Raw genomic sequence first — 19,888 nt, forward strand, 5'->3', positions numbered from 1 at the left:
AAAGCACCATTTCCGGTTGTACGCGTCGCTCGTTTGTTACCAAGTGGACTGTAGTGATGCGAAGATTTTCGGCAAGTCCTTTCCCATTTTATTTTTCAACTTACTCAAACGCACACGCTTCTTCGTTTCGGTTTGACACTGACAAAAACGATACTCAAGTGTTCGTCAAAGTTTTGTTACATTGCTCGTTGTGCAAATCTGTACGTGCAAACAGAAATAGGAAATGAAAATTCTGCATTAGTTTCTGTCTCTGGTATATTCGAAGAATCGGATAAATGTGCACACGTATTGCGTGCGTGTATTTATGGATGTGCCAGGATAGCACCAGGGGGTCCCACGAGCGTAGAACAAGGGAACCAAAGATTCGAAGAAGCGGAATACGTCTTCGTGAAACATACTCGTGAAACATGGAATCTTGTTTGTTCGGAATTCCAGAAAATATAGGTTGCCGTGTCTCATCAGTAATGTGAATAGAAAATTCAGCGACCGTGCAGCGACGGCCCAGAGTATCGAAAACTATTCGTGGAATGTTTGAAAATGAGTACGCATTCCGGCTTTTTCCTCCGACCTTCGACTCCGATAATGAGAAGATCAAGAGACGAAGTTTAATCAATGCAAACCATACGATTTTAATCACGCCTGGAATCGTTCTAGGTGGGAAGTTTGTCTACAGGGTGTCCCGTATACCTAACCCCTAGTACTATAGATGGTGATTCTACATACAGAAATAAGTTGAAAATATAGAGTAACATTTTGTTTTCGTAAATGGTGTTTCCTTTCCGAGAAAATTAAATTTGAGAATTTATCAGTCACGCATGTACCAAGGTAATCCTTAATTAAATGAAAAAAGGCTATTCTACATTTTTTGATTATTTTCGTGTGTAGAATCACGTATAAATGGATAGCGAAATACGTAATATTGTGAACGTTTTTTATTCGCAAGGTGAGAATACAAACACCTCGTGCATGTCTTCTCCAAGTTTATTCTTCTATCCCGTTATCGATCGCCCTGATCTCGACCATTAATTAAACGAAGTTTGGACGAACAGAATGAAGAATTCCTTTAACAACGTTCCCTGCGGCTCTTTTGCTAGAAACGTCTCTTTTATCAAGCAGCCAAGTGTACGTCTTAATCTAGGCACTCTTACTGTATCTCTGCTGGTTTTATGAAAATAAAATTTAATATCGGTGCCCGTGTAAACACAGTTTCAAGTCCCGCTGACACTCTATGAAACATGCTGGTAATAATCCTTGTACGGGACCTCCTGCCGTGCCCTTCTTGTCTACGACGACATTGTAATCAGTCATTTAATATCCACCAGGGAGAACCTAATTTCTGGGAGTCGTGATGAAAGATCTTGCGGCGCGGTGTTGTCGATTGATAGGGAGCCTTTCTCGATCCTATCGGGTTAAAAGAGAATTTTCTTGTTGTTCTCTTACCTCCTACCAATTTTATATGAGTAATAAAACCAGCGGCAGAAATTTTATCGAGAAATTCGGAGTATTCCTCGTGTTTCAAAACGTTCCACTTGATTGACAGAGGTCGAATAAAGAGAATCGTTAAAATGTTATTAGAAGAATCGCGTTGATAGACGTTCTAATTACACGTTATTATATCTGCCGAGAAGATTTAACGTTGACGTTTGAAAAACAGTAAATTCGACTCGATGTAAATAAAACGGACGTTCGCGTGTAATATTATATTTAACGTTGAATCACACGAGTTCTTTCTACGGATAAGTCACTCTTTCTCTCTCTCTCTCTCTCTTTTCCCATCTCTATTTTCCACGGTGATATACTATACGAATAAATGTTGACTATAGGACGTTGCATTGTATCGTCACGTTTGCACGAATTAATTAAACAGCTACTTACAATTGCGCAATTATCGGCAGAACTGGAATCGATCAGGGAAATGAGTCGTCAGCGTCGAAAGACGGAAATATACGTCGCATCCGTGTCCGTTTGATTCGTTTCGTGGCGCCGGCCGGATCGATTTTTCAATCAGATTGTCCCTCGTGAATTCGTAAACATTTGTAAAAGCAATAATTCCGATAAATCGTGCGCGTGTTTCATCTAAATGTCAAGCTACGTAGAAATTGGATACTTGTTCCTTTTTCTTCGTTATTTTGTAAACTTTCGTCGCCTTATTAGTCGCGCTCGTTTCCTCCATTGCAATCGTATTCTTAGCACCGAGCAAAAAACAACGAGCTCGATCGATTGGTTCTCGATGTTCTTATTCTTCGCGAGAATCGCAAGAACTTGGCTGTTTCTTGGGCAAACTATGGCGCCGACTAACAGTAAGACATCGAGCGATCTGCTTTTTACGATTGTCACCTTTTGCACTGGAGAGCCAGGGGATTAGAACAACGTTTCACTCGGCTGTATCGGCTATTTCTATCTGGATACTTCGCAAACAGTAATACACTTAAACGTTTCTTGAAACAAGTCGCCTGAGTATACAGGACGATTGGAGTCTTGGTACACAGAACTCGTTAAATCCACGTGTCACACGTACCTACCTTCCTTTTCTCAATTCTCCTTTACTTTTATGGCAATTGTCCGCGATCTTTCGCAGTAATTACGGTTTTTCGAATTCTTGGTTACTGATAAAAATTAAGCTTAAGCCTGTCCACTCCGTTTCATGGTATTTCGAAATCGCGAAGATTCATCTAAAATTTTCGATATCTTATGAAATATCGATTATCGAGATAATACAGAATAGCTTCTTTTATTATGCTGAGCTATTTAGAATCTCAAGTAGATTTTATATCCTATACGATCTGAAATTCATTCGAGCATCTACTTGAAGATATCGTCGTGGATCATGCGTTTCTGTGTACGTACCAACAAAGCTTGTAACCTTCCAATAACACTCGCTACAACAGTGCGTTTTATTGGCTAGCACAAATGTTTGTCGTGAAGTGGAACTTCTCTCGGACACAGTCGGCCAATTTTCTTCGCAAAACCGACGAGACCTTAAGGGTAACTTATGGGAAAAATCGTCTAATGGAATGGCATCGCGACATAGCGCCATCTCCGCTAACAAAACAGCCTCGTTCATCTCTGTTGGATACACAAGAGTCAGGTGCACGATAAAAATCTTTTGATACACACGGCATGTATCTAGTTTCTATGTATACATACACATTATTATTTCTCTGGCTGATAAAAATGCGACAAAGTTTTTCATAAACGTTGTTTCATTTAATGAAGAGTTTAATAAAAGAAGGTTATTTAAGAAAGGATTAATTATGGGAATTTCAATATCGACTTATTTCTTACATATTCTACAACGTGTAGAATGAGATACATGACATGTTTCCATAATAATTTGTCTTATAATAATATTATCTTTGTGCAAACATGTTCATCGACAAATAAAGTCAGGCAAAATAGGTGGAGTACCTTTTTCGTCTACGCAATGTGCCTGAACTCGATATATATTTTTTGTCCGATTAATTATTGCTCGATCATACATTTCCTTTGCTTTGGCACAATACATAGTCGTATAATCAAATAACTGTATTACGTGTGAGAGATCCTGAACATCTCTGATCGTGAACTATCTTGAACGAGAAGGAACACTTTAGAATAAAAATGTAATAATTTCTATTCTGCTTTTCAAAGAGATCATCGGAAAATTTTTAATTAATCGAGATTTAGGGATAAGCGATCGCTCCGTACTCGATATACTAATAATTGACATTCCACTGCAATATAATTCTGCTTTAACAAATTACATCGACATTGAAATCTCTATAAATAATAGGCTGGAAGGAAATCCAGAAATTCTTTATTTATCGTAGCCATTCTGTTAATATTTGAAACGTTCTAGCTCTCAGACGATACTTTGTTTAAACGATCTCGGATTACAAACGCTTCAATGAAACACTGTTTTTGAGACGAGTAGCTTTTCTTCAAGTTCGTCACGCTCTCAATAATGAATCTTACGAGCTCATAGCGACGCACAGTTCTTCGAGTGTTTCTCCACCTCGAATGCCTGCAGCAACGTATATACAAGCGTTAAGCTCGGTTTCCTTTCTACCTTTCCTTTGTTCTGCTTTACGTTTAAGTGCTCATATTAATATATCTCTATAACCTCAATTTTCTTGGAAATGGAGAAACGGGTTGGTTATTTCAACAAAGTTGTTCTATGTGGTTAGGTGCACCTTGCAAAATTTTGGATTTCGTCAGTGAATTTCACTAAAGTAAAATATAGATTATTCGAAGTGTTATATGTACGTTGTATATCAACGTGCTGTTCCAAGCTAAAATTATAAACCGTAATCTTTCACTTTTATGAATTTACGATGGTTGCTATAGTTCCTGGGACTTGAATCATTTCTTGTAAAATATACGAACGGAAGCTTGTTTTCGTCATACGCTAGTAATTTTACAAAAATACTTGGTTTCTGAAGTCGCCTTAGTTTCTTAGTCGCCTATATTTTTAATGTTCATCGTTGAAAATTACAATCTTTTCTCGCTCTAACAATGGTATATGCATTATTTCATGTAAAATTCTAATTTTAAAAAATACCTACATTGTCTCTAAAATTTTCTTCTATTTTACTACGAACGTTACGAATAATCTAATATCTTAGTCGTAGCTGTAAATTAGAATTTTTGTTCGTAGCTTACGGTAACAGAAAGAAATCACGACACGTTGGTGAATCGACATCGCTAATTTCGTAGACGTTGCAGAAACATAATGGCTGATTTGAGAGAGTAGGTGAAGGCGTTGAGGAGAACCGTTGAATGAAACACGAGAGCTTCACGTGGGCGCTCGTGAGTTCAACAACAGCTGCGGACCATCCAGCAGCGTGTACATTGGTTCAGCCCTCGGTGGCTGAAATTGTTCAGCACGAAATTACCGAGCTCCGTTTCGTCGTTGGTACTTCCTGTTGCGGTGTAACGCCGCTATTTCCACCGAGTTTTGTTTGGCGTGGAAAAATTTGGTCTAGAAAAGTCGCGTGAAGTTTGTCACGATCCGATTTCTATCGTAATCGTAGATTACCACGTTCCAAAGCAGGACAAATTTGATTCTTTGAAAAAAATATACAATCGTTTCTTTCTTATCTTTCTTCCCTTTACGTCATTAAGAAATTAGGCAAAGTATTTTCCTTAATTACAGCACGATATTTTATCGATTATCATTGTTTCTTCGTTTCTTCCTATTGCCTTTATTTCCTCAAGAAATTAGGAAGATTTATTGGAGTACGCCGATATATATGGTCATAAAAGACACGGACATATTTTGATCTGTGGATCCACTGCGAGTGATGCGCGAAAGAATAGTTTAGTCTGAGAAATTATTGAAAACACACCGTAGAAAGTACGTCAGCTTAGCCACAAGAGCGTTATAATTCTGTCTAGTTTTCACTTCCTAAAATTAAGCTAATAAATACGCTGAATAATTAAATAGTTTAGCTAAGAAACACGAAGCGTTCCGTTTCTTTTTGTACACTGGTACGCTTGTTCTCACCCCTTAATCTTTTAAACAATTAGGGAGGAACACCAGCGGAATCGTTTGGCTTAAGTCGATGTTTTGCCGATTATTATTCCTCGTTAAAGGGATGATCAGGGAAGATTGCTAGATGGAAACTCAATGGTGTTCTCGATAGTTTAGGTTATCCGGTCGGTCATAGGGCAATAATTTGGTTGAATCTCGGAGTTCTGTAGTTCGTGATCCGAGAATACAAGCCGCTCGTAAAGTTCCTTTGGTATCCCGCTAGCAGTTTCAAAGCCTTCGGCTTATACCAAGTGCCAGGCAAAGCGTAAGATATAATCATGAAGAATCGACGAGAAGAAATGAAATGCAGCTGCATCCATTTTCCTGCACTTCGCTCCTTGATTCGCTACTTTATCTTCGTTGTATTGGTAAACGTAAAAATTTCATTTAGATTCTATTCGCTAAGAAACAACGAAGATAGGTCTGGTGGTGGCGAAAGACCGGTCGAACGAAAAGAAAGTTTTGTGCTCCTTCTCGCGTCCCGATACTCCTCGTTTGTCTTTGCCATAACGAATCCTTGAAAGGAGCGTAAAGCAAACAGAAAAGAACGAAACGAGTGTACAATAGGGAATCGCGAAGCTGTTATTGTGTCGGTTACTTTAATTCCGTCGGTGGATAAAAGTTTCAAAATAAAGAGTCTCGAAATAATGTCGACTTCGAAATTGGATATGCTGCAGCACGCGGCTTGCTTCGTATCCTATCGCCTCGACTGCATTCCCTTAATTACTCGCGCGGACGGTGTACTAATTAACAGAAACGCCGTTCTCTGTTCTAGGTGAGACGAGGACGTGAGGGCTGATCCGATGAATGGGGCTCAGCTCTGGCACAGGTATTGTCTAGAAATAATTTCGAAAGGCAGCTTTCCTCGTGGAGAGGTAGCGAGCCAATTTGTATATCGTGATTACAGCTTAAACTCAGTTCCTGGATATTAGATTCTTACATCGATATCCTTTCGTGCATCTATTTCGTCGTAGTTTAGAGAGTCGATGCAATTACGCCAGCAATATAGGTCACATCACCCTCGAAACACATGTCACTTTTCCATTCGTTTCGTCTCCCTTGACGATGATATATTATCACGCGAGAGACACTTGATTTTTAAATTTATATTCTTTATAATTATCAAACATAATGCTCTTACCATTTAGGTGGCACGAAATTTCCTCAAACTTCTGCCGTACGTTGCGTGTAGGTTGCTGTGTAAAAAATAATCGTGCGCGGGTGTCTTACTATCGCACGTTAGCCGATCGCTACGCGATTCACTGGATCGAACTATACATTAACAACAACGTTACATTTACATAGCCACGTACACACCAGTTAATAAGTATTGGGACACGTGCTGATTTCATACGAAGCATGTCAGTCGATCTAAATTATCAAGAAACCAATTGATCGATCAAAATTCTATTTCCATGCAAAGTTGTGATTTAATACGTGCGCATAGCAAGAATTTGTCAAAACTATTTCCAAGCATTGCAGCAACGTAGTAACCATTTAACAATTATGCGTCGATCTCATAGTTTTTCCATTCTATCCAAATCCTGTTGAACAGATTTTACGTGAACCGAAACGTTTTTGTAAATAATCACGATGCTTACTCGCGGACACGACAAATCAAGTCAATCTTGATGGAATTTCCTCGAAGATTCACGGATCGTGAAACAGTTAGAAACGGTAGACACGGAATTCAAAGAGATTCCATTGGAGATTGCGACAGAGGCATACATATCGAGTTTTGGTTTACGAACTAGTGGCACTAGCCAGTATTATTCTCTCCTACTTGAATACAATGCTCTGCACAACAGGGGTGAGAAACGTATTGGACAGTGGGAAGAAATATCAAATTACGGATGACACGTAGCTCTTGCCAAGTGGAACGAAAGTCAGGTTCATCGAATCGATCAAATACATATGTATGTGCATACATATGTATCAAGCAACGCGGTCGTTTGAAGTGATCCAAATCGTAATCATATTTCACCTTAATTCCATCGCGTCGCAGCTTTTCGAAATGTTTGTAAATTCAATCGATTTCGGTAATATAACGTTTTTAATGCGGCTTATTCGTAACCCTTTGACGATGCGTTACTACACGTTCTCTTTGATCAGTTGGAATTTCCAATTTCTTTAATCCGATCGGGGTGAAAAACAAATAGACTGTAACAAAAACGTTCTATCTGCATTATTCCAGGAAAACGAGATGCGAATCGGAAGGAAAGAAGGCCAGGTACGTTTGGCCCAAATCACTGCGAACGGTTCTAGCGTAAAACAGCGAATAGAGGGATGGGGGAAAGGGTGGCGGGATTTAAATCTAATTTGCGATATATGTATAAGGATGGCGACGAGAATCTCTGTAAAAAGCGTGGCTCGATGCCTCTTTTTCCGAACGACGTTGTAAGAAGTGCACTTGGGCTGTTTTTTATTAATGCGGAAGCAGCCTCAGACCCGAGGCGTCCCTAAACTCTCTTTAAATACACCGCCTCGGGTTGGAAATATCTCGGGTTGGCATCTCTAAAACACGCTCTCGTAGCGGGATGCCGTGACCGAGCGTGTACTTTGAAAAATTAAAAGACCGAAAGTTTGCGGTCGTTGCCGTAACTTTCGTATCGTATTGTCATTTACATTAAACGGACTCGAGCTTCTGGCATATCTCGAGCACTTCGTCGCATTTACAACGCCGTCGAAAGAAGAGTCTTTCCCCATCGCACCTTCTCGATTGTCTTAGAAAATAAAAGAGTAGCGAAGAAAGCTTTTTACCTATGACGCTCCCTTTCTTCCTTCAGCTTCCTGTGTTCCCTCCGTCTCATGTTTTCCGTTCTCCTCGTTGTTTTCATCCTTTTGCCTCGGCTCTTTCTTCTTTCGTCGCGAAAAGCAAAGGCGTATAACGCGCGATACTCGAAGGAGTTACAGGGAGAAAAGGGTCTGGATGGAACAGAAAGAGAAGCACGAAGCGAAAAAAGCTGGAAAGGACGGGGGTACGTGGCTTATCTTGAACTCGACACGCTGAAAGCGTTTCTGCTGCTTTTACTGCGCCGCTAGACAAAGTTGAGTGGCAGTAACGTAGTACGTGCTATGGGTTTTCTCCCTTCCTGCGTTTCCTTCCAACCTTTCGGAAGACGCGACGATTCAAACTCACCGCTGAATACGAGCCTAATTGGAATTGAAAGCCTCGTCCGTGATCCCGTATTCTAGTGGCATGCGTAACGAGCGTTCTTCCTCGATGAACTGCCCCATTGATCGATACGTGCGAAACTATATGATCTTACGTCAATGAAAAATCGGCTTCCTCAAATGCAAGGATACGTGTGATCGATCCATCAATAGCAGAGTACCACAATGATAAAAATATTGGATTGCCGTTAGTTTTTCATTCGTATTAATCCCTTGGTACCGATACGAACTTCGTATCTCGTCTGATTTATGCGTTTATGTACATCGTATGATACGTTTTTTAATTCAACAGTGTTGAATTTAAATATTATTGAAGTATTTCGAATATCATTTCACTTATACTAATGCATTTCGTGCTGATTATATTAAAAATATAATCTTTTCTATATTATCACTTTAACGGAAATTTTATAAAAATAGGCCATTCGTTTTATACGACGTTCTTGTATTTCAATTTAAGATCGTTTATTAAGAGAATTGCTACAACCGAGACGGTACTCGATATCGATATCGATAAAAATAAGGTGTACTGTTACGTGACCGATGCATGGTAAAGCGATTTCACGAAGAAGATGTATTTTCAAGTGATTGGCGCGTAATATATTCGCGGAGAAAGAGCTTGTCATTGTTCTGTTATCTGAAAATTGTTACCCGAAAGTTTGCCACTTTGCAAGAGTCTCGCAGTCGCTGACATCGAGGGAGTTAGATATAAAATAAAGTAGTAAAATCTTTCTTTAACGGTAATATGATAATGATGGATCTCGAGTTTTCAATGATACTCTCGGCTCTTCAACGATCCCCAGAAGACTCTCAATCGTATAGCAATTTTAAAGATTTCACACGCACGACACACATTCTTGCCACGTGCAGCCAAATGCCCACGTGCAACTAAATCCCCACGTGCATCCTCTCAATCGCTTCTTATTTTAGCATAACTCACCTCACTAGCATAAGTCGTTCCATCGTTAGTCATCTCGCACGAATTCTCAGCCTCTCGTAATTACGGATTGAAACATTTCTTACATAAGCGTTGTCGATATCTTCGAAGGGAAGAAGGCCTCCTTTTCTCAACAATAAGCGTGATAAGCGTGACAAGCCGATTAATTACGCAAGGACCACGTTTAAACGTAGGGCGCCGAGTCAGGAACAGACAAGCGACAATAAGGACGAATAAGGACAGAAATTGCAGACTTGTCGTTTGAAACGATCGCGAAGGGAAGATTAATTAGCGAAGTATAACGCGGACTGATTTTCTTGATGGTTTCAATTATTCGGTCGCAGGCGGTCTCTCCTCATTGTCCCGTCAAACTGACGGAGAGTTCGAGAAGAATAGCTGAGAGAGGGCAAAGTTCACTCGTCGAACGGTTTCCGTGAGAAATCGAAGTCGATTCTCGAATAAACAACTGCTGGCCACCAACACAAATCCGTTGTTGATTGCAGCCATTGTGTATTCCTGAATCGTGTCCTTCTATCTTGTTGAACGCTATTTAACTGAAAGGTAGTTATTGCCGTGGCTCGATAGGAAATCAAATCGGAAACTGACAGGTTTGTTTCGTTTTGATGTTTATTTTTCGGCAAATGCTACGAGCACGTGCCTTCCGGCATAGACGAGCGAGCAACTGTGAAACGAAGCTCCGCAGCGGAATCTTTCTTCTCGTTTTATTGTAACCATTCGTTTGGCAGGAAACGCCGGTGAAACTTGAACAAACTCAAGCAGAAAACAGCCATCTCTTTTCACCGGAAATATTTCATAAGCCTAAATCTGCGCGGATCTTGCTTAAAACGCCTATTTATGCAATCCTGTAGCTGAGAGCCAGGCTTACATAACTGTCATTCTGTTAGGTCTCGATAGAACAGAAAAAAATACGGTATTCGCGTATTTCTTGTCGTAGAAATGTAGCGTAAACTGTATAAAAACTGGCAGCTTTTCATAGCATAATATTTTGCGATGTAATATAAAAATTCACGTATTTATATTTATTTTATGTGTATTCTCGTAACTTTCATCCTTTCTTGCTCCAATACCAGTACAAAATGCGTAAAACTTTCATTTTCCAAGCTTCACTGTTTTCGAAGTATGTTAACTGCGTCGCACAATGTAATTAGAATTCTATTAACTTAATGTTAATGTAGCATTTAAATTCGTTTCTGTCTTGATGCTCGATTTGTTTGCTCCTCTATTTTCTATTTATTTTAACTACAAACATTCCAGTTAAATAGATGTTTGTTTTATCCTCTAAATTTTACAACGAGCACTTGCTTTACTTCACACAGTTTGTATACACATTTTTGTATAAATATCAAATTTCTCACAAACGTATAATTAACCGCGATTTAATGACTCTCGATTCACCAGCCGTTAATGGGTTGCAGAAAGTTCCAAGATCTTGCTAAAAACGTATGAATTTATATGTGCCAATGTTCTCCCAGTAAAATAATAATTTTGTAACTGAAAAGAATGAAATTTGGAAAGATTCGCAGAAAGAAAGTTCGAGGGAACGAGATTGTAACAGAAACGCAAACTCCGTTATCGCCCTTTGTTCCTGTCACACTGATAACGATATTCCTCATCCATCCGCATGTTTCTTTTGGTGTACGTCGAAAAACACGTATTTCCTTTCGTGAAAGTTGAAAATAAAAGGGGAAAACCAATTGGGACAAGTGTGTATGGCTTCGTAAAGTATTGCGGTTAAACTCGGAGTTGTCGCCGAAGGATAGAGGGTGAACTCGCGCACGATTTATTAAAGTCGCTGGGAAGATTTCCGCGATGTTAACTTGCCGAGTTTCTTCGTTTATGCTATACGGAAACAGCATGGTTCGTGTGATAGTTTCTTGAAACTTGGACAAGAAAGTTGCGCGCATTTACCAACCGCGAATACGGTGGCGACTTTTGTGAAAGATCACGCGCGATTTCTGCTCATTCAGCGATGATCGTAGACTCGCGATTTCGTTTCACATTCTTCGTGTTCGCGGTGAATCGCGAACTACGAAAACGGTTATTGGCATCGTTCCACTGCTTTTATATATTGTAGTAGATAATAAACTTTATTACTTAATAAAGATATTCATGCGTGACACGGTTTAGAGTATTTCTCGTAAAGATCGTGTTATGTTGGATCGATACGAGATAAAATTTGCTGAAATTCTGCATACTACCGACGATAAATTTAACGGCGTGTAATAACAAGAAATTCCACAAAGTATCAATAACTTTGATATTTCTATTCCCGTTTATTAGATCGATCTCTGACTCTATTCTGTGAAAAAAAAGAAAGTAACTTTATCTGAAATATGTATTAGGAATATGATAATACTTTAATATTGAAAACGATATTCGTTGTTACTTATCATTGCCTTTCATCTGGCCATATATTTATTTCGTTGTACGAAGAAATCTTTTTTTTTTGTATCCGATAACTTTGTCAAGTTCGTTGTAAATGTAATTTCTTCGTCAAACGAAACTGCGAAGGGCATTGTGAAACTTGCCATTTTTTCATCAAAAACTAGTATTCCAGTTTGTTTAAGAGGAAGTTCCATAAAGTGTTGGTTATCTATGCTGCACCTCGTTCGTAGTTACCTAAACGTCTAACGATGAATCGATAGTTTGTGGATGACAGTTCTGGCTGTAATTTATAAAGTAGGCGTCGCCAGGCTGGAATAATTATAGGATGACTGTGACATTGCATGAACCGCGTAATCCGATGCAATCTGCGTCGTTGTACTTTTACTTTGTCGTTGAAAGGATCGTTTAAACGTGACTCGAAGATTTTCGGAAATTTCGAAGCAATTCCGTCTATCTATATCAAGAAAGAGAAAGATAAAACGTAATATTTGTTAGTTCTTTACTTCGATTCTTTCGCGTAAAACATTTCCATAACAAGATCACGATACATAAGAAAATACGAAGAGATGAACGATAAATCATTGGCGACGCGCCAAGCTCACTGCAAACCTATTTCTTTTACACCGAGAGTCGGTTTAATACCAATTATATGGAAATTATACCGCGACCATCGAATTTAATTATATTTCAGCCGCGTCGCGTTTTACGATCGGCCTGTTCGTAGAAAATCGACCGACGATACGCCCTCCAGAGTCATCGTCTTGTGCTTTACGACGTTTCGTTAACGTAGTCTGAATGTCCCGCCAGTCTGGCTCGTAACTTTTCAGTTTAGGTACATTGCCCTGTAAAAGATGGAAAAGGTTTTATGAAATGAAGCGTCCTTGGAACTGGAATCATTAAGACCGACGAGAAACTTAAAGATAATCATGCACTTGTAGAAATGTTGCATATATTATATTACGTGTTACACGCGATTTTAAAATAAAATAAATTTTATATACGACACACAACACTTTTTTTTTATTTGGAGATAGTTTACAATCAATTCTCATTGAGAATTATACGTAAATTAGCTGACTGCTACTATAATGTGAATAATAAATAATTATCGTATGTTTGATTTTAGCTGAATCTAATGTTTAAGTCTGAAGGATAATGTCTTTTTAGCCTGCGGATCTGATCCGTCGTGTCAGGTAATTGAGCAACTAGTTGGTTTTGGTCTTATGTTATATCTATTACTGAATTTGGATATTTCTTCTTTAACTGTAGGTATCTTAAACTCGCGATTGTTTCGTTGGTTTCATACCAAGGTGTATCTATGAAGGATCTTAGAGTTTTTGATTGGAATCGTTGAAGAATTTCTATGTTGGAATTACTCGCTGTTCCTCATAGTAACACACACATGTATAAAATATGGATAATTCATAGCGCGAATAAAAGTTTTCTCTGTTAGAAATCCAAACACTTTCGTTAGCCATTGTAGATAACATTATTGCAACGTTATCGCATTCTGCTTTTGAAAATGATTGCATCGTCGATAGGTCAGTGCACCGCTTTTATTTGACGACGGATTTATTGTCCCTGTAGAAGTACACGTGAAAACGTGACGTGACGTAAGTACATTTATGTATTTCACATCTATGTATTTGGTTCGGTCGTGTTTGTCTTCTATAGAATCCGTTTGAGAAAAGCTCATTAGCAGCGAGTAATCTGTTCCGTGATGAACTACGCGAAAAGTCTGACGACAATAGTAAACAGGAAGACGCGTTAGATCGTGGAAATTTAACGCGTTTTCGATTGCTCGACAAAGCTTACGAGATCGTAAAACGCCTCGGTTTTATGTTCCACTCGATTAATACTCGGTAGCGCGAATTTAACACGGTTGACACGATCAGTCGTAGAGAATGATTTACGAGCAGCAAGAAAGCAAATCATTTCATTCGTTCGATTTACACGGTTGAATATTTTTACTTCTCTTGTAACTGTATTTGCGTGTATAACTACTGCTCAAAGCTATGTGGACGTCCGTTTGTATTTTCAAATAAAATATCATTTATTTACACAATTACAAATAGAAAAACCGAGGACGATTTTATTCTTCAACCCTTTGCACTCCTATGTCGAATGTGACTCGACATCAGTTTTTATCTCAGGAGTTCCTTTGTCAAGTCCCACTCGACATTCTTTCAGTTCCACCTTTTTTGTGAAACGTGCGAAAGAAAACCAGGACTGCATCCTGGAAATTGTTTCAAGGTATATCATACACTTGAAAATTACAAAATACAACAATAGTGTGAATAAAACTGGTAATTAAGTAAATTCGTTTCTTCCTTTATTTATTTCAATTGCCTTATCTTTTAGTTAAAGTAAATTTCAAATAAAACACTTAAAAGCGTTAGGAGCTGTTGCTAACGAAATTGAAATAAAATTCGGAGTGCAATTGGTTAATAGAATCGTCATAGAAGTAAATTCTTCTCGCGTGATCAGACACTCGATGCATTGGTACCATTCGGACGTTTCTTCTGAACGAAGCGTTCGCGTATTTAATTTTTTATAATAGAAGATTTATTTGTTTGGTTTTTAAATTTAAAATATATTTCATGTATCTGTGATTCCATAAGAAAATAATAAATGTTGCTTTAGATCGTACTATTAATTCATATATTTCAGTAACATTCATACGTATCGTTAATACAAATCAGCCGTAGTATCCATATTATGAATAGAATTCGTATTCACAGGAGTTTCCGAGAGAATCGACGTTTCTTTCTTTAAAGATATCGAGCATGCATTGTCTACGAGGAAAACGTAAAGATAACATTGTTGCACGCAAACAAGTTTAGCGCATTGGGGATTCGTTGATGGCGGTACAAACCGGATATGGAATTTACGGATAACAACGTTGAACGTTTCTCGTATTCAAAGTTTCGCGTTTTTTACGATTTTCCTCGAGAGATTTCTCAAGGAGGATGCACCAGCAGGTTCTTTACTTTTCGTGTTTAAAACCAAGCAAACAACCTCTCAACGTTTCGTAAAAATTTCGATGAAACGAAATATTAGTTTATCTTGCTCTTCGTCTCTGGCGACAATATTTTTATAGTATCTACTATTTTATAAATATTTTGTTAATATTTTCAATAGCTAGCAAGTTTCGGAAAATTGCATTTGAAGATAGACCGTTCCAAATTGACAATCTACAGTAACATTATTATCCAGTAGAATAATTCAAATAGGATTGACTTAAATGAAGAGGTTTTAATGCAAATGGAAAAATATAATCGTATTTTTCCTGTATCATATAATAGACAATTTGTGCTGTATTTCGCCTATGTACACGGTTGTGATTGTACATGTATATACGGCTATACGTGTATACCACTAAAATGATTAAGTATAGGTGTCACTTCAGTAACAACAAAAATCGATAATAAAATATTTCTTTCGTTTCATCGTACCGTACGACGACACGGGTAGTCTTTCAAAATTTATCATTGGCGACTCTAATATCATCGTTGTAGTTCTATACCTGAGCACCTCTAATATCGACCTACTGCCAGGTCCAGTCTCGTAATGTTAACTTACGTCCACTTCTGGATCGCTTTACGTTCTATCGTTTTTTCACAAAGCTTAGACACGTGGTTCGATATGAATATCCAAAATGGTTCGCATGAAATTAATATTCAGATCGAGGTCTAGCCATCCTTAGATTCGAGCGGGGTTTTAGCTTAACCGCGTCTAGCTACCATCTGAAATCCACTGGAATGCAAAAGGTGCGGCCGAATTCTCTGCGGAGTTATTAATTCTCGCGTTTCGATTCCGCCGCCGTGTCTGATGATGATTACACTGGAACTGTAATTGTCCTAGCAGCGTCGGTAGAATCCATTTCGAGAGCGGTGTAAAAAAAGAATTTGACCTAGATAACGTAATTGATAGACGAGTCCCTACTTCAAATGAACAATATTTTCCATGCCCATTTTCCATATATATATATTTGTTATCTTAAAAATAAAAATTTCGATCGTAAACGCGACAATAAAACAATTACACGCATCGGCAGTTCCAGTTTTTAGATAAATGTGTTTTCGATGAAAAAATGACTAACCGATACGAATAACTCAGCGTTCGCATATAAATGTAGACAAATAAATTACAAAAAGTACTTCCTGCGTTGCTGACATCTCGAATTTCCTTCGTTTCTACCACGCACACGTGCGAATAGATAGTTGTACGTGCGAGTTCGTGCAATTTCCATCCCATACGATAAAGGTTCTTCCGCTGCTGGCGAGCACGGCTAGCAACTCGAGATGAAGACGTTGAATGCTTAAGATGAAGTTCACGAGACCTTCGGCTAAATAAGCCTGTCACTGCATCGTGAAGAATTACGACCTCCTTGTTAAGCCACTGGCTTGCGACCTTATCGTTTACCCATCGTCTATAATGCTCTTGTTACGACCCTTAATATGTAACCAGAATATGGACCAGGGCAGATAAAATATCACGAGAAAATATTTTCTACTTTGAAGATGAACGAAAATCAAAATAAAAGAAGAAGATGAAGATTTTGGAATTAAAAGAATTACAAATTTGGTTATTAACATCTGATGATTACACACCTGCTGAGAAGTTTAAAAATCTTCAGTTTCTTGTTTGTAACAAAACTTTAGAATTTAATGTATCATAAATTTGAAATTTCATGCATTTCCGAATAAAATTCTTGATATACCAACACATTCTACCTTCTCTTTCGTATAAGCTACTAAGTTAAATGATGTTCCATCGACTATTTCAATGTTAATCTAACTTCTCTTAGTTTTGAATTTCGAATCCGTTTTTGTCCGATAGTATTAATAATCGTAAATGCGTTACCATTTCTGTTATACTTGGTACGTCTCTTGCAATTTTTAGATAAAACCACAAACAATCTATATTTATACAGAATACCCTGAAATATCTGGGGAATATCTATATGATCGATTCTAAACATATAGAAATATTCAAATATTCAAATATTCAAAGATTCAAATATTCAAATATTCAAAAATTCAAATTTTCAAATTTTCAAAAACTCAAAAATTCAAATTTTCAAATTTTTAAATTTTTAAAAATACAAATTTTCAAAAATTCAAATTTTCAAATTTTTAAAAATTCAAATTTTTGAAAATTCAAATTTTTAAATTTTTGAAAATTTGAATCATTGGATATTTGAATATTTGAATTTTTAAAAATTTGAATTTTCGAAAATTTGAATTTTTGAAAATTTGAATTTTTTAAAATTTGAATTTTTGAATTTTTGAATTTTTGAATTTTTGAAAATTTGAATTTTTGAATTTTTGAAAATTTGAAAATTTGAATTTTTGAATTTTTAAAAATTCAAATTTTCTGATATGTTTCAATACCGTTTCTTGGAAATTCAATCTTATAGTCTTGGTATCAATGATTCGAAACGCAGAAGTCTATTTGTCTGACTAGTAATAAACATAGTCGATGGACGATGGATGATCCAGATGGAAACTGTACCTCAGGGAAATTCTCGACCGCTCGAGCCACCGAATACGTCGATTCATCGAACGGTTCATAGGCGAAAAATTCGTTTCCAAGCGATAAATATCGCAGCGATTTTCCAAGGTGCACGTTCCACTGGCTGCAACACTTATCGAACGAACCGGACGATCGTCTCGGTAATGTTTGATTTATGGCAAAGAATCCAGCTGTACGCGCGGTATCTCGGCACGAGGCTGCGTTTCCCTATTGTTGCGATTCCATTGTATAGTTTATATTACATCTCTGTCCATTCTTCACCGTGCCACTATCGTTTACTTTTATCCCTCGTTTTTTCTTCACTGACAAAAGATCTTATTTTCTGAGAACACTGATTGAAGGGAAACTTCGTTTACATTTATTTATTTATCTAACCATTTAATTTAAACCTTTGGTGCTCCCGGTGAGAATAAACAGAGCGCAATAACGTGGCATGCGGTTTATTTTTGAAATTACGATTAGTTATAATTGTAATACGTTGACGACATCTACTAACGCTTTCATTTATGTATTGCGCGTGTGTGTTATATAAATCTTGAAATCTCTGCGTTGCACTATGTAATAAAGCACGACTGTCATAATTATATCGATAGAATTTCAAAATAAATCTGAAAATGTATATACAAGCTGCAACATATTCACTGCGTATATATACTTGTATATATACTGGTATTTGTAAAAAGTTAATATACAACGGGGATGATCGTCTTAAACATACGGCGAGTGTTAAAAATAAATTTATATGTTAAGACTGACTTACGATTAATTCCAACTTTACGAGTCACCTACGATCTAACAACGATAACAGTTGGGAGTTGATGTTGAGACGATTTGTAGGTTGTTAGCGGATGCAGAAATCAGACCTTGGCGAATGCCTATTAAACTAAGTTCAGGGGAATGCACATTACTTTGATAAAGTGAAGGAAAAGATTATACGATGCGAAATATGACACAAAGAAAATTCCAAAGTTGCAGCGACATGATAAATCAAGATTCGAGATTATTAACGTCCCGGTTACGTTTGTTATTCGGTTGATTTTATCCAGAGGATCCGGTGAAGAGACGTTCGGTAGGTTAGGCTCGTTTCTCTTCGTTTTCGTGTCTCTTTCAGAAATACCCCTCACGGTGTCCATTTTCGACTACTATTTTCTTCGGGTAGGACGTATTTCATGTGTCAACGCGAAAAGAAAGAGAAATGTTCTTTGTCAACTGCAGCCACAGAAAATCTCAGCTTGGAAGGATAGAATCTTGGGATATTCAATAAACGTTCGTTTATTGAATATATTCTGGGCGTTTGTAAATCGTCTGGCATCGTTATATGCCGAAATGGTCTTTATCGTGAATCGTCCTACGAAAGAATGTCGTAAACGTGTTATATCGTTTATATCATCGATAGAATAATAGCCGCGTAGATTTCTGTTTGAGTGGATGAATTGTTGCGGTGGCGCCAAATATTCAACTGTAACACAGCTCTCTTGCACAATAACTTGCCAATCGATAATATCGGTGAATTGTTAAAACGAAAATTCTAGATTATAATCTTTTATTTTACAATGTTCGAAATTGTATTTATACGTTTTATAATTTTACGTTAAATGGTATAATCAGTTGGCTCGCAATTTGTAAAACGCATTGCACGTGTGAAATTTTATTTGTTTGATTACCAAGCTTGTTATTGTATCATACCGATAACTTGTAATTTGCTAGTTGTAAATTTTCACTAATTATTAAACCGTGGATGTTTACGCGTGTTAAATATGCAACAGGTATTTATCCATGAAACGCGACAAATACGCATAAAAAATATGCAAACGATGTCAGCAACATGTTCAATATACAAATTATAAATCGAACAATACCATGTCGAATATTATCTATGATAAAATCTTTCTTTTACGAAAACTTTTGCAAATACCTCGGGTAGGACAGTATAATGGAACAAAGGTAGAAATTTAAGCTTAATGACGAAGCAAATGAACCTGGTGGTGGTTTAAGCGTAGACGCCTCCCTCTTCGATTTTAGAACGATCGAAATTCCAAGGATATTTTAATTGCGACCGAATAATGACTACAGGATTTCACGGTACTCGGGACCGTGGTGAAAAGCTTTACACGCAGTAAACCGCATTTCTGCGAGTTCTCGTCGGCGCTATCGCTCGATCTATCGACACGCTCGTTTGAAAAGCTGTCCGATAACAAACGTTACTGGGAAGAACAAAAGATCGAACGAAGCGTAGGACGTGACGACCATACTCTTCCTGTAGCAATAATTGTACCTTGATATACGGTATGACCCAATTAATGGCGAAAAAATTGCAGTCA

General features: G+C 37.7%; 1 protein-coding gene across 9 annotated transcripts in view; it reads left to right on the forward strand.

Moving 5' to 3' along the window:
- LOC126918312 (transient receptor potential-gamma protein) overlaps positions 1–19,888 on the forward strand; it is a 99,324-nt gene that overhangs the window by 14,433 nt on the left and 65,003 nt on the right. For 3 of the 9 annotated variants that reach the window (XM_050726048.1, XM_050726046.1, XM_050726047.1), the window contains exon 2: positions 6,288–6,341. The exons of the other annotated variants lie outside the window; for them this stretch is intronic. The gene's annotated coding sequence lies outside the window, so the exon portion shown is untranslated. The remainder of the gene's footprint in view (positions 1–6,287; positions 6,342–19,888) is intronic. 9 annotated transcript variants of the gene reach the window in all.

Source organism: Bombus affinis, chromosome 7, assembly GCF_024516045.1.
Source record: "Bombus affinis isolate iyBomAffi1 chromosome 7, iyBomAffi1.2, whole genome shotgun sequence".
Lineage (NCBI taxonomy): Eukaryota > Metazoa > Arthropoda > Insecta > Hymenoptera > Apidae > Bombus > Bombus affinis.